Raw genomic sequence first — 15,470 nt, forward strand, 5'->3', positions numbered from 1 at the left:
CCTTTTCAAGGATAATGCTCTCCACTTGTACACTTAATTGCTATTCCTTTCTCTAGCCTTGGAGGCCTTGTTCCACAAATACTCCTCTCTTTCGCACTCACCAGCCAACTCCACCAGCCCTTTCTCCCAAGGTAACTGAATTTCAGGCCAAACTACACCCAGAGATGAGGGTTTTTGTCCTCCCTCCCCATAAAAAAAGACTCTTAAAAATTGCATTGCTAACATTTAAAAATCAGGACATTTCACTCGAAAAATCAGGATTTCTAGCTTTTCTGGTAAAACAGAATCCTCTGCCACCACTGAGTGAGCATACTCAAACAACAGAATGTGAGGAGCTGACTACGGGCCGCTCCCTTTCAAAGGGGCATTTGCCATCTCCACTGTACCACAATCCCCTTTCCTGGTCTCCTGTCACCCCTACACTGACTCTCATCCACCTTAATGCCCTGCCTCTCACTCACTGCTACCCCCTTGTAATGAGATTTCTACTGTTACTTCTCTGCTGAAACTAAAAAGAGGAGAAAAAGCAAGACAGAGGAAGAAATCTTTTCACACTCCTGCCTGCTCAACAGCAGTGGACATCAGTGCCCACTATTTTTCATAAGGTGTCCTTCCTTGGCTTTCCTGATTTGCCCTCTTCTAATTCTCCTGCTGAGGAAATCATGTAGACCTTCCAATGGTTAGACACCTGAAAACACCTCTGAACGCCATATGGGCCCCAGTCAGCACAGTCCTCCCCTGTAACACTGTCACCAGCCAACCCAGGTCTTGGAGTTTCCCTCAGGGAAAAAAAAAAAAACAGGCAAAAGACTCAGTCTAAGACCTGATTAAAGTCTTGCACCTCTCAAGGTAAGCACACTGACTTATCCAACATTTACTGGTCACTTTTCAGGTGGGAGGCACTGGTGCTTAGCAGACCAGTGAGAGAAGGTCTCTACCATTGCCTAAGGAACTCACAGTCTAGAAGGAACACAGATACATAAACTGACAGTGTCAGCATGACATGTGATAATATAAAGAAAAAAAAGAAGTACTAAGGGGAAGGCCAGGGAGGGCCAGAGCAGCTTGCTGAGAGAAACAAACACCAGAGCCGTCCTTGGCCTCAGACAGATCCACTGTCACCATGTTAGTCCAGGCCTCTTGCAAGTCTCCTAACTGGTCTCCATGCCTCTCTTTTACCCATCCTACCCTCTTGCCCAAATCCATTCTCCAGATTACAGCAAGGGTGATCTGCTTAAATTTCGAAACAGAGCTCTCTCCTGCTCAAAACCTTTCAACAGCGCTGAGAAAAAGGTCCTGCACCATCTGTCCCATGCCATTTTTCTCCCTTCATCTCACTCCACTTTCCCTCGCACCAATGGCCCTTCAGCCACACTAATCTTTCAGACCCTTAAACAGAATGAGTTCTCTTTTGCTACATGGCCTCTGCACATACCTTTCTTTTTACCTAGAATCCTATTGCCCCCACTCTCTGTACTAAAATCTGTTTGACCTCTGGGTCTCAGCTGAAATGTCATTTCCCCATTATTTACTTAATCATCTCTCTGTCTGCCCCATTAGACTGATCCAAGACGATCCGTGTCTGTTTTGTTCACTTTGTATCTACAGCACCTGGCACACAACTGACACTCAAATATTTGCTCAATGAGGATGTACAAGACTCTTTCCTTCCCTAGGGTCCTAAAAGTATTTCTCAGCCCTCTCTACCACTCCCTATTTTCATCATCTCCATGCTGATCATGTTCATCTGTACCTCCAGACCTGACCTCTCCTCCCAAGATCGAGTTCCACAACTATGATGCCTGCAGAATAGTTCCACCTGGAGTCCTTCTCTGGCACCTGCAACTGGACATGTCTCAAGACACACTATTAACTATCCTCAAACTCTCCCGTTTTTTTCCACTGCTGTTAATGGTGGCCTCCCTTAGAGGTTGAATGACTATCCTTCACTGACTGACAAGACCATCTGATTCCATCTCTAAAAATGCACCTGTATGTTCCGGTATACACAGTCACCTGGACTAGTGCATTAGCCTCATTTCCTACCTCTAGTCTTTCAAAATAACAATCACCCACCTACATGTACATTAAAGCTTAATTCTGATGTCAATCAATACTCCCATCAAATCCTTCAATGGCTCCCTACTGCCTTCCAAATAACGTCCACACTCTTCTGCTTGGTATTCAAAGCCCCTGTAAATCTTGTCCACACTATCCTAACAAAGCAGCCTAGTTTGGTGGTTAAGACAATAAACTCTGGAGCCAGACTGCCATGCTAAATGCACAGACACAGGGATAGATGCAGATCCGAGCTTCACCACTTAACCTCTTCATGCTACAGCTCCTTATCTGTACAGTGGGGATAATGATAAAAGCATTTACCTCTGAGGGTTCTTATAAAGATTAAATGAACTAATATAAGTAGAACACTTAGAATAGTGCCTGGCACTGGTCAGTGCAATACACATTGTGTTTTATACCCCATCTCCAACTATCAAAAGCTACATCTCAGTCTGTCTGAATCAACTCACGGTTCTCCTAACACTCCTCAAACTTTCCCTCCTGAGGTAAGAGCCTACAACACCAGCTGATAACGACCAGCTGATAAGCTGCCAGTATTGCACCGCTTCTCCAAATCAAGGGCATTTCCAGTCAAAAGCTTACACCACAAAGCTCTTTCTCTCCAGGAGCGTCCTTGTATCTCAGGCACTGAAATGCCCCAGAGGTTGCTCATCAAAGGATTTCCAGCCCTGTTCAAAGACTCTTCTTAAACATCCTTTCTTCCCTCTACTTTCTCATTCCCCTCCTAAGTTTCAGATCAGAGACCATCCTAGCACCATTTTCCATGCCCAGTGGCAAAGCTGTCTTAGTTCTCCTATGCCCCTAATCTGGGTAAAAATTGAAACTCTCATGGCTACTCTCCCTACAACAGTCCTATTACATTAGTGTTCTCTTCAGATGGAAACACTCAAAATAATTAAAATTAATTCTGCAGTCTTACTACGAGCAGAATATGGACTTCAATTTCTGAAGTGGTCAGGCCTCACCACTATGACAGTGCTGCCTTCCTACCCTCTACAGTCACTGCTATACAGAGGGACTTGTAAACATTGGTAAAGTGTTTATTGACAACTCACTAATTCCTAGGGATAGAAAAAGGAGAGCTACAACATTCCAAGAAATTTTCACTGACTGTTTAGCCTTAAAGAAAACAATAAATTATGAAATGTAATGTATAATTTCCAAAGAATAATTTAATAACTTAGCATGTAACTCTACCTATGCAATGCAAATTCCACTCCTTTTTATAACTGAATCAATACTGAAAAGAACTTTTTTCCTATGAGAAGGAAAAACACAAAAACACAAAAATCTAGCAAAAACCATGACATCTAAACCTAAGGAACTGTCTTCAAATCACCTCATGGCTCCCCAGAAGGCTTCACGTAGTGTCCCTTAGTGTGTGTCCCATAGCTGAGGTTGTCATCCAAAAGATAACACACTAGAAACCTATATTTAAACAACTTTACAGAACTAAAACAATCACGTTCTCGATATAAAATTAGAAGTCATTAATTACAAAGATTATAAAGGAGGATTCTTATAAACATTTATAAGGATTTGCTTTATAGTTCATAACAATTTATAAGAATTTAAAAATTAAAGGAGAGGGGCATGCCCAGTGGCATAGTGGTTAAGTTTGTGCACTCAGTCTGCTTCAATGCCTGGAGTTGGTGAGTTTGGATCCTGGGCGTGGACCTACACACAGCTCATCAAGCCATGCTGTGGCAGCATCCCACATACAAAATAGTGGAAGACTGGCATAGATGTTGGCTCAGTGACAATCTTCCTCAACAAAATAAATAAACAAAAATTAAAGGAGAAAGAAGTCACATAAAATCAAAGATGCACTCTCAACTCCCATCACTATTGCTATAGCTGCCCTAAAAACAATCCTGAACATTCGTTCTCCTCAAGGACTAAAAGGGTTTCACATTGAGGATGTCCCAACAAAAATACAAGCAAAACAGCAGAGAAGAAACTAAACTGAATGACTAATCATTGATTTATAATTTCAAAAAGAATGAAGTAGTAATACTCCAGGCAGTACTAGTCAAAGTGTAGTTCCTAGAGAGCAAACTGCTTGCACCTATTCCATGAGAAGGTAAGCACACAGACTGAGTAAGTATTTAGAAACCTTTATAGAAACTTGAGAGAAATTTTACATCTACTGAATCTAATAATAAAAAATTGAAGTTATATATTGTAGGGTTTTTACTTCATTTTCCTTGAAATATATTTTTTACATATGTTAGAAAAGAATCAGGCCATGACAAAGGGGAAATGTTAAAAACTGGTCCTTCAGGGATATTTGCTTCTGAGAAGATAAAGTAGACGTACTTTTCCCTATTCCTCCCACTAACTACAACTAAAAACTCTGGCCATTGCATATGAAACAAACATAAGAAGACTCTTATGTGTGGTGAGAAGAAGGCAGACTGGCTAGGGATCTCAGGTCCCAGGGAACAACACAATGGTGATTTCCCTGGGTTTTATTTTTGCCTCATAAATCCCAGACTTTGAGGTGAAGAAGCTGACAACCTGCAAATGCCAACAGGCACAGACAAAAAAAGCCCCAACAAAAGTCTGCTCTCTCTAGCCAAAGATACATCCTAGCAAGACAGAAAACTCGTAGGGAAAAAAACCACTCTACTCCAGACAAACACCACAAAGAAAAGTGTGGCCCCATCCAGACCAGCAAAGGTCAGATGAGAAGCTTAGACTTCCACATACTCTCCAGGTTGTAATAAGGCACTCCAACCCCTTCCACACTAGAGCGATACTGAGGTGGCCACGTAGGGAGCCCAGGCTTTCATCCACATCAGCTGGTAACAAGACATCCTTCCACACCATCTCTCCTGGGGATCCTGGACCTTTACCCACATCTGGCAGTAACAAAACACTCTACTTTTTAGGCCAGGAGAAGGTCTATTTCTAATTCCTCCTAGCAATAACAAGGTAATGCTGCATGCCACCCCCTTACCCGACTGGAGTGGTACCAAAAAACCCAGCTGTAACAGAGGCTTAAATAAGCTCTAGAATTTCATAGAATATGAAAATGTCCAGGTTTTAACCAAAAATTACTCATCATACCAAAAGCCAGGATGAACTCAAACTCAATGAAAAAGACATCAGTAGACACCAACACCAAAATGAGAGAGATGTTGGAATTATCTCACAATGATTATAACAGCTGTGACAGAAATGCTCCAACAATTTCAAGCATGCTTAAAAAAAATTAAAAATAAATAAATGAATAACCTCAAGAAATATAAAATATAAAGAAAAGTGAAATGGAAATTTTGAAAAATACCAAAATAAAAAGCTCAGTAGATGGACTCAATAGCAAAATGGAAGGGACAAAGAAAAGAGGAGCAATTGAGCAATAGATATTACTCAATCTGAACAACAGAGAGAAATAAACTAAAGAGAAATCAACATCCTTAGGGACCTGTGGGACCATAACAAAAGATCCAACATTCAAGTTATCAGAGTCTTGAAAAAAGAGGAGAAAGGGAGTGAGCTAAAGAAGTACTCAAAGATATAATGGTAAAAACTTACCAAATTTGGCATGAGACATAAACCTACGGATACAGAAAGCTGAGTGAACTCCAAACAGGATAAACCCGAAGAAATCTACACCAAGATGTAGCATAATTAAACTTTTGAAAACTAAAGACAAAAATTCCTGAGAACAGTGAGAGAAAAATGACACCTTAACTACAAAGGAAAAACTATTTGAATGACAGTGGATTTCTCATCAGAAACCATGCAGGCCAGAAGGAAGTGGTACAACATTTTTCAAATGCTGAAAGAAAAGATCAACACAAGGGGGCCGGCCCAGTGGCGTAGTGGTTAAGTTCACGTACTCCACTTTGGCAACCCAGGGTTCGCAGGTTCAGATCCTAGGTGTGGACCCAGCACTGTTCATCAAGCCATGCTGTGGTGGCATCCCACATAAAACAGAGGAAGACTGGCTCACATGTTAGCTCAGCAACAATCTTCCTCACCAAAAAAAAAATCAACACAGAAACCTCTACCCAGAGAAAATATCCTTCATGAAAGAAGAGGAAATCAAGATATTCTCAAATGAAGAAAAACTAAGAGAACTTGTCACTAGCAGCCTTACCCTAAAGAATGGCCAAAGGAAGTTCTTAAAACAAAAAATAAATGATAAAAGAAGGAATCTTGAGACATCAAAAGGAAAACTAAGCAAAAATATGGGTAAACAGGCTTTCCTTCTCTCCTGAGTTTTCTCATTCATGTCTGACTGTGGGAGCAAAAACTATAACACTGTCTAGTGTAGTTCTAAATGTATGTAGAGGAAATATTTACAATTGTATTAAAATGGGGGAGGGTAAATGGATGTAAAGGGAAGTAAGGTTTCTATACTCCACTTCAACACAAATGACAACAGTAGACAATGATAAGTTATGTATATATAATGTAATACTTAGAGCAACCAATAAGAAAAATTTTAATTAAAACAACTATACAAAGAAATATACTCAAAAACAATATCAATAAATCAAAGAGTAATTTTAAAAGATTTTTCAAGTAACCCACAGGAAGTCAGGGGGAAAAAACACCCAGAGAAACAAAAAAACAGAGGGAACAAAAACAAAAAATAAAATGGCAGACTTAAGCCCTAATAGATCAATAATTACATTAAATGTAAATGATCTAAACGCATCAATGAAAAGACAGAGATTGGTACCATGGATTACAAACATGACCCAACTATATGCTGTCTACAAGAAACTTACTTCAAATATAATGATATAGGCAGGTTGAAGGTAAAAAGCTGGGAAAAGATAGCTCATCCAAACAACAAAAGGAAAGCAATCAAAGGAAAAAGAAAATTAGTGGCTATGTTAATATCAGATAAAGTAGAATTCAGAGGAAAGAAAATTGCTAGAGACAGAGAAGGACATCATATAATGAGAGAACAAGTCAACCCACCAAGAAAATACAGCAACTCTAAATGTTCATACATCAAACTGAGAGCTGCAAAATATATAAAGCTAAATATTGATATAACCTAAAAGGAAAAAAAGACAAATATACAAATAGAGTCAGAGACTTCAACATCCTCTCTCAAGAGTTGACAGACTAGACAGAAAACCAGCCAAAGTATAGAAGAATTCGACAACGTCATCAACCAACAGGATCTAACTGACATTTATAGAACACGCCACTCAACAATAGCAGAAAACGCGTTCAAGTGTCCACAGAACATATACCAAGATAGACCAAATGCTGAGCCACGAAACAAGCCTCAACAAATTTTAAAAGAACTGAAATCATACAGTGTGTCGTCTCCAATCACAATGGAATCAAACTGGAGACCAGAAACAGAAAGATGACAGGAAAACCGCCAAATACTTGAAAACCAAACAACACACTTCTAAACAATCCCTGGGTCAAAGAAGTTGTCTCGAGGAAAATAAAAATATACATTGAACTGAGTGAAAATAAAAATACAGCATATCAAAATTTGGGGACACAGCTAAAACAGTGCTAAGAGAGAAGTTTATGGAGCTAAATGCCCTCATGAATATAAATGCAAAAAATCCTTAACAAAATATTAGTACAGATCTTCCTTGACTTTCGATAGGGTTACGTCCCAAAAAACCCATGAGTTGAAAATACTGTAAGCCAAAAATGCATTTAATATACCTAACCTACCCAACATCATAGTTTAGCCTAGCCTACCTTAGCCTAGCCTAATTTCAGAAGACTTACATTAGCCTACAGTTGGGCAAAGTCATCTAACACAAAGCCTATTTTATAACAAAGTGTTGAATATCTCATGTAATTTATTGAATACTGTACTGAAACAGTATTTGAATACTGTACTGAACAGACTGGTTGTATGCACACAGGATGGTTTTAAGAGTATCAGTTGTTTACCCTCATGATCATGTTGCTGACTGAGAGCTGAGGCTCACTATTGCTGCCCAGCATCACAAGAGTATCACACCACATATGGCTAGTCTGGGAAAAGATCAAAATTCAAAATCTGAAGTAGAGTTTCTACTGAATGCATATCGCTTTTATACTATCGTAAAACAGAAAAATCTTAAGTCAAACCATCCTAAGTTAGGGACTGTCTGTAAATAGAATTCGGCAACATATTTAAAAAATTATACACCACGACCAAGTGGGCTTTATTCCAGAGATGTAAGGCTGACTCAATTTAAAAAACCAATCAAAATAATCCATCATATCAATAGGCTAAAGAAGAAAAATCACATGACCATATCAATTAATGCACAAAAAGTACCTGACAAAATTCAACACCCACTCATGATAAAAACTCTCAGAAAGACAGGAATAGAGGGGAACTTCCTCAACTTGATAAAGAGCATCTACAAAAAAAACCTACAGTTAACACTATACTTAATAGTGTGTGGTGTGTCTAACAATTAGCTTTTTTGATTGTGATGTAAATTGTATGACATTAAGCTTTTGACTGCCCAGGCATCCACTTCAAAGACATCCAGCTACATAACTAGATAAAGAGTCAGGCCACCCCACCCATGAAGTTCTCTTTTTTTTAAAAGAGCTCTGGCACACTTAGATAAGTGACCCATTGGCAATTTGCTTTTCCCTTCCTGTATCCTAATTCCCACTCTTATGTTTTAAATTCACCAATAAACAGTGAACCCAAAAATCCTAGGCACCTCACCCTCAACCCCAATAAAAGCAAAACTCCAGGTCTGCATTATCTCTCTACCCATGATGTCACTGTGTGGTCCCAGGTGTGCTGTGTATCCTCCAGGACCTCTGAGTAATAAATCTTCTCTTTTCAAAGTTCCCTGATGGCTGTTGCTGAGGTGTGTCTAGCAATCATAATAAGAACCACAAGGCCAGTACAGCCACAACACTGGCTGCAAAAGGGGAAATGTCTGTGAGGTCTCACCAAGGGCCCAGGAGAGTGCCCTAGGCATTTCTAGCCCATAGCATCACTATGGATAGGCTGAGACTGATCCAAAACATAGTGAAAGACCGAAAGCTATCCACCTAAGATCAGGAACAAAGCAAAGATGCCCTCTCTCACTGTTCTTTGTTTTCAGTGAGGAAGATTGTTCCTGAGCTAACATCTGTGGCCAATCTTCCTCTTTTTGCTTGAGGATGATTGTCCCTGAGCTAACATCTGTGCCAATCTTCCTCTATTCTGTATGTGGGATGCTGCCACAGCATGGCTTGATGAGAAGTGGGTAGGTCTGCACCTGGGTTCTGAACCCACGAACCCTGGGCTGCCCAAGTGGAGCACATGAACTTAACCACTATGCCACTGGGCTGTTCCCCCTTCTCACTATTCTTATTCAACACTGTACTGGAAGTTTTAGCCAGTGCAATAAGGCAAGAAGAGGAAATAAAAGGCATGCAGATTAAAAAGGAAGTAATAAAACCACCCCTGTGTATACATGACATGGTTGTTTATTTAGAATGTCACAAGGAACCTACAAGAAAACTCACAGAACAAATGAGTTCAGCAAGATTGCAGGATGCAAGATCAATATAAGAAAGTTAATATTTCTCTATACTAGCAACAAACACACGGGCATCAAAATTAAAAATACAATGCCACTTTCAATTACTCAAAAGAAAAACACTTACATGTAAATCTAACAAAACAAATCTGACAAAATCTAACAAAACATAGACCTGTATGATAAAACTACACAATGCTGATGAAAGAAATCAAAAAAGATCTAAATAAATGGTGAGACATACTATGTTCATAGATTGGAAGATGCAACATAGAAAGACGTCAATTCTCCTCAAACTGATATATGGGTCTAAGGCAATTCCTCCATCAAGATTTTTTTGTAAATAAATACAAGATTATTCTACAATTTACATGGATAGGCAAAGAAATGAGAATAGCTAAAACAACTTTGAGAAAGAAGAATGAAGTGGGAGCAATCAAGCCACACCAACTGAAGACTTATTATATAACATGGTAACCAAGACTATGTGATACAGGCAGAGAGACAGACACATAGATCAACTGAACAGAAGAGAGAACCCAGAAATAGACTCATACCAATATAGCCAACTGATTTTTTACAAAGATACAAAAGCAATTCACTGGAGGAAAGATACCGCCTTTTCAACAAATGGTGCTGTTAACAGTCAAAACTGGAAACAACCAAATGTCCTTCAAAAGGCAAACAGTTAAAAGAACCATAAAAGTACATCCATACTATGAAATACTACTCAGCAATAAAAAGGAAGCAACTACTGATTCATGCCAACAACCTGGATGAATCTCTAGAGAATTATGCTGAGTGAAAATAGCCAATTCCAAAAGGTACTTACTGTATGATTCCATTTATAAAACATGATTGAAATGACAAAATTATAGAAATGGAGAACAGATTACTGATCGTCAGGGCTTAAGGAGGGGGGGAGGTGGGAGGGATGCGGTTGTAGCTATAAGAACAACATGCAGAAACCTTGTGGTGATGGATCTATTCTGGATCTGGACTGTATCAATGACACTATCCGGGGTCTGACACTGTTCTATAGTTTTACAAGATGATACCACCGGGACCAAGTGGGTAAAGAGTGCATGGGATCTTTCTGAATTATTTCTTATAACAACATGTGGATCTACTATGATGCCACAAAAATATTTTTAAAAAACTGGACCCTCACTCACTGTTCTAAGGTTCATCACCCAACACTTCAGAATGTACTTACCTTCTTAACAACTCTTTATTATCTTGGCTTTGTGCTGGGATAAGTGAGGATACACAGATAAAGTGTAAAATATTATTCCTACCCTCAAACACCACGAACTCAAGAAGAGTGACAAATACAGGCATAAATCAACAGTGAAAGACTTGATAAGGTAGCTGGGATTTAAGCAAATCCTCGAACAAGAGGTAGCATTTCCAAAAGTGGAGGTAGAGAGGGGGACACCTTGGGAAGAAGAAATCATTTATGGATAAAGACAGGGCTAGAAATAAGCACAGTGCCTCTGGAGAGAGAGAGATGTGTATGTTGTGAAATAACAGAAAAATGGGATAAGCAGTGTGGGGGTAATTATGGAAGGTCACCAAAAGCCAGAGAGAGGAGTTCAAATGTCACTTATTCAGAGAAGCCTTCCTCACCAACCCAGCCAACCAAAAGTAGCAGCTCCCCCAACCCACAGTCTCTCCAGCATCCACTACTTTTTCTTTATAGTACTCATCACAAGCTGTAATTATTACATACTTATCTGCATGTTTATTTGTTTAATGCTGTCCCACCCCCAGTTATCTTGAGTATTTGGCACTGGGTGTGGCACACAGTAAGCACTCAGTAAATATTAACTGAATAAATGAACAAACAGTAAGTATTCATCCTAGTTCCCTTCTACGCAGCTGCCCCACTCTTCTTCCTCCATCATGTCACTCTATTCACTTTGGTCCCTCTCTGACCTACTGCCTCTTTTAGCAATCTCTCCTTTTTCCTTGTTCTTCCACCTCAGCCTAGCTCTTAACCTATCATAAAGATTAAAACTCTATATTTTAAAACAGTGGTTCACAACTTCAATGTTGTAACACTCTTTTGAATTGCAACCAATTAGGAACTGTATCCCAAGAAATCTGTTACTGAAAACAAAGTATTAAAGTCCTAGGTTGTTATACAAGCATAAGAGATGTATATATTACATAAACAAATAAGAGCAGAAATAAGAGTTCTCGCCCTCATGGCCTTACTTTCCTGAATATGAGAGCCCTTTCTCAGAACCGGATGACCCTATCTGGTCTATGGAAAGCTATCCATCAAATTCAGCCAGGACTGTATTCCTCAAGGCCACCGAAGTTATGAAAATCAAGAAAGACTGAGAAATTACCAAAGACTAAGAAGACATGACAGCTAAATGTAATGTGGTACCTTGGATTGGATCCTGGAACAGAAAGAGAATATTAATGGAAAAACTAGTGAAATGCAAATAAAGTCTGGAATTTAGCTTAAAAAAAAAAATATATATATATATATGCAGCACTAACATATGATCAAGATTTAAATTTATTAATATTACTTTATATTATTAAAAAGAGAAAGAGATAGGGCACGCACGTGAGCCAAGAGTAAAACTCAGGCCAGGATAACTGAGGTTTGGAGCTGAAAAGCTCATTCATTTTGACTCCAGTCCCGCGCTCTTACTTGATGCCTTGAGAATTACCTTGCCAGCAACTGCTTGAGGTTAACGACCAGTTTTCACTTCTTACCATGTTCACTCATATACTCAATAAATATTTATTGAGTGCCTACTGCTTACCAGGCACTGTGAAGTCTCTGGGGATACATGGCTAGAAAAGGAAGACACAATCTCAGCTCTCACAAAGCTTATACTCTGTTGGAGAAGCCAGGCATTTAACAAACATTTGCATAAACAGTGAGGGCTCCCAAGAGTTTTAGACCCTGCTTCTTAAAAGCTCTATCTAACAATCCAGCAGAACATTCATTTGTTATCACTGGTTTTCTGAATAAGGCCTTCAATGTGAACACAAATCACCTGAAACAGATCTGTGATTTATGACCTGTGATCTGTTAAATCACTTTTAACAGATATTCATTCAGTTGATGTGTTTTGGGACCTGAGATTCTGCAATTCTTCCAAACTCCCAGATGACAGCAACGCTGCTGCTAGTTCACAAACCACACTTTGAGTTAACAAGGCACTGAAGTACTGTGGAAATACCCCTCAAACTAGCATGTAAAATGCAAGCTCCATAAAGGCAAGGATATTTCGTCTCTTATAGCATATCCAGGACTTAAAACGGTGCCCCGCAGACACATGACACTCGATAAATATTTATTTACTGAATAAATAAATGGATGTATGGTCTAGTTGAGGTCTGTTCAATAGCCACTGGTCACATTTGGCTACTGAACACTTGAAATGTGGCTATACAACTGAGCAGCTGAATTTTTAAAAATTTAATTTTAACTAATTTAAACAGCCACATGTGGTTAGTGGCTACCACAACGGACAATCCAGGTCTAGACACTGATGTAATGTAAAAAGCACTGGATTAATAAGACCTAGGTTTGAATCCCAGCTCTGCTGCTTGGCTTGTGACCCGGAAAGTTACAACTTCTTAGGACGTGAACTACTTCATCTGTGAAACGAGGACAGGACCCCCACCATCACCACTGCCTCAGAGGGTTCCTGACAGAAATTATTATAAGTCAATGTATTAAGCATAACATTCTCTGCCGCCAGAAACAGTTTACAACCACAAAGACTACTTTGCCTATTGCTCACACTTGCCAGAAAACGTCAAGCACGTTCGGTTGAAGGGTTGGTTAGCTCAGTGGCTTTGAGAATGAGGCCAAGGTCATAAGTTTGGAGGAGAGGGGACCCTCACTTAGCAAGGCTGACCAGGTAAGAGAGGCAATGACAAGGCAAATCATCACAATTCCTGGCAAATCTTTAAATAGGCACTGTATTGATCAGGGATGAGTAAATGACATTTCATTCATTCATTCTTCCAAGAAGGGCTGCCACATTACCTAAAGCCCCCTCCTTCCCCTCCACAGACATTTGCTAATTCAAGGCCGGTCCTCTTCGCGGGCAGTGGGCCGGGAAGCCCCCGCCCCGGGCCGCCCGCGTGTCCTCCCCTCCCCCGGCGCGCCGACCCGGCGAGGGTCAGCCTGGCACCGCAGCTCCCAGGACCACACGCCCGGCCGAACCCAGGAGCCATATTTAGGTGGAATTTTGGTCAATAAAACAAACTTCCGTCTTCTAAAGAAAAATGGTTCTAACTCAATGTCAAACTAGGACGGAAACTCGCTCCTCGCCGCAGCTGCCAACCAGAGACGCCGCGTGTCCAGCAGCCCCGGAGTCCCCGACCCGGACCCGCGCCGAGCGCGCCCGCGCACCGGCCACAGCAGCGCCGGCCACAAAGGGGGACGCGAGACGCGGCCGCGGCCGGGCCTCCGCCTCCTTCGCCGCCGCCGGCCCCGCGCAAGCGGCCACGGCTCCGGGACGGCCCGGGCGCGGGCGGACACTCACCTCGGTCCCCGCGCGGCGGCGGCGGCGGCGGCGGGCGCTCCTCGGGGCCGGCCCGGGCGGTCGCGGCGCGGTCCCGCGGGCCGCAGCGCGGGCGCTACTCTCGGGCCGCCGTCCGCCGCGCCGCCTCCTCGGCCACTGCCGGCGGCTCCCCTGGCGGGCGGGCGGGCCCGGCGCCGGCCCCGCCTCCGCCGCGCCCGCCCCCACCTCCGCGCCGGGCCTCGCGGGCTCGGCGCGCTACTCGGGGCCGCCCCGCATGCGGCCGCCGCTACCGCTCGCTCAGGGCCGCCTCAGCGCGGCGGGTCGGGGCCGCAGGGCCGCCCGCGCAGGCCTCTCGGGCGCGGTCGTCCGCGCGCGGCGTGCTCGGCGGCGGCGGCCCGTGCGGCTGCGCGGGGGAGGCGGGGGCGCCGCGCGCTCACCCGGATGCGCCGCCCCCCGCCCTACAGCGAGCCCACCGCTGGGCCGCGGCGCTTCCCTCGGGGCCCGGGAGGTTCCGGCGGCGAGGCGCCTCTGCCCCTGCCTGACCAGCGGTGAGGCGCGGAACCGAGGCGCCGGGGCCGGGGTCCGAGGGCGGCGCGGCCGGGCCTGCCCGGCGAGAGGCTCCGTCTGAAGCTGTGTGCGGACAAAGAGGCGGCCGCAGCAAGTAAAACAGTGCTCGGGCCGTTTCACGTCGAGCAGCTCGGGGTGGGAGGAAGCGGAGGTGCCCTCACCGCGCCGAGCACGTCCTCGGATCGACCCCGCGGCCGAGCACAGGGCTGCTCCTGAACCGGCTGGGGCCGCCGGGGAGCGGCCGAAGCGGACTGGGGCTGGGGGACTGTCGGCGGCGCCTTCGTCCGGCCCTGCTGAGCCTTGCGCCGGCGACGGGCATGCGGGGGGTCCAGGACCAGGGGTGGGCGGTGAGAGGGGAGGCCACCGGCCGGCACCGCCGGAAGAGGCAGCCAGGCCTCGGGGGACAGAAACGCCCGGCTCCTTGCAGAATGGGGACTGTTTGGGGAAGTGTCTCCTGCGTAGTTCCCCGAGGGGGCCCGTCCCCTGTGCTCCTGGGGAGACACTCCTGGGCACGGATTCCAGCAACTAGCCGTACCTCACCCCGAAGAGGGGACAAAACCCTGGTCCTCTGTTACTCACACTAGGCATAACCAACCGTTCTTTTCGTAAATTAATTTTTTACTTAAGTCGTTCAGAGGTTTGTGTCTTGCTTGCCAGCCAAGAGCTGGAATGATGAGAGACTAATGTTTATATTACTTAAATGGTCCCACTTTTACTTTTTAAATAAATGCTATGTATGTTCACAGAAGCACCCCAAAGGCTGTAAGCAAAAAATATTAGCGAAGATTATCTCTGTAATTTACTCTCCTGTTTTATGTGTATTTACATTTTCCAAGTA

The 15,470-nt window shown here is 43.2% G+C and overlaps 1 protein-coding gene across 2 annotated transcripts in view; it reads right to left on the reverse strand.

Moving 5' to 3' along the window:
• The window catches only part of GALNT1 (polypeptide N-acetylgalactosaminyltransferase 1), a 133,095-nt gene extending 118,871 nt beyond the window's left edge, over nt 1–14,224 (reverse strand). The window contains exon 1 of one of the 2 annotated variants that reach the window (XM_070513180.1): nt 14,087–14,224. The gene's annotated coding sequence lies outside the window, so the exon portion shown is untranslated. The remainder of the gene's footprint in view (nt 1–14,086) is intronic. The other variant, XM_070513181.1, reaches the window with a different exon arrangement.
• Nucleotides 14,225–15,470: the final 1,246 nt, after the last annotated feature.

This window comes from Equus asinus, chromosome 7, assembly GCF_041296235.1.
Source record: "Equus asinus isolate D_3611 breed Donkey chromosome 7, EquAss-T2T_v2, whole genome shotgun sequence".
NCBI classification, from domain to species: Eukaryota; Metazoa; Chordata; class Mammalia; order Perissodactyla; family Equidae; genus Equus; species Equus asinus.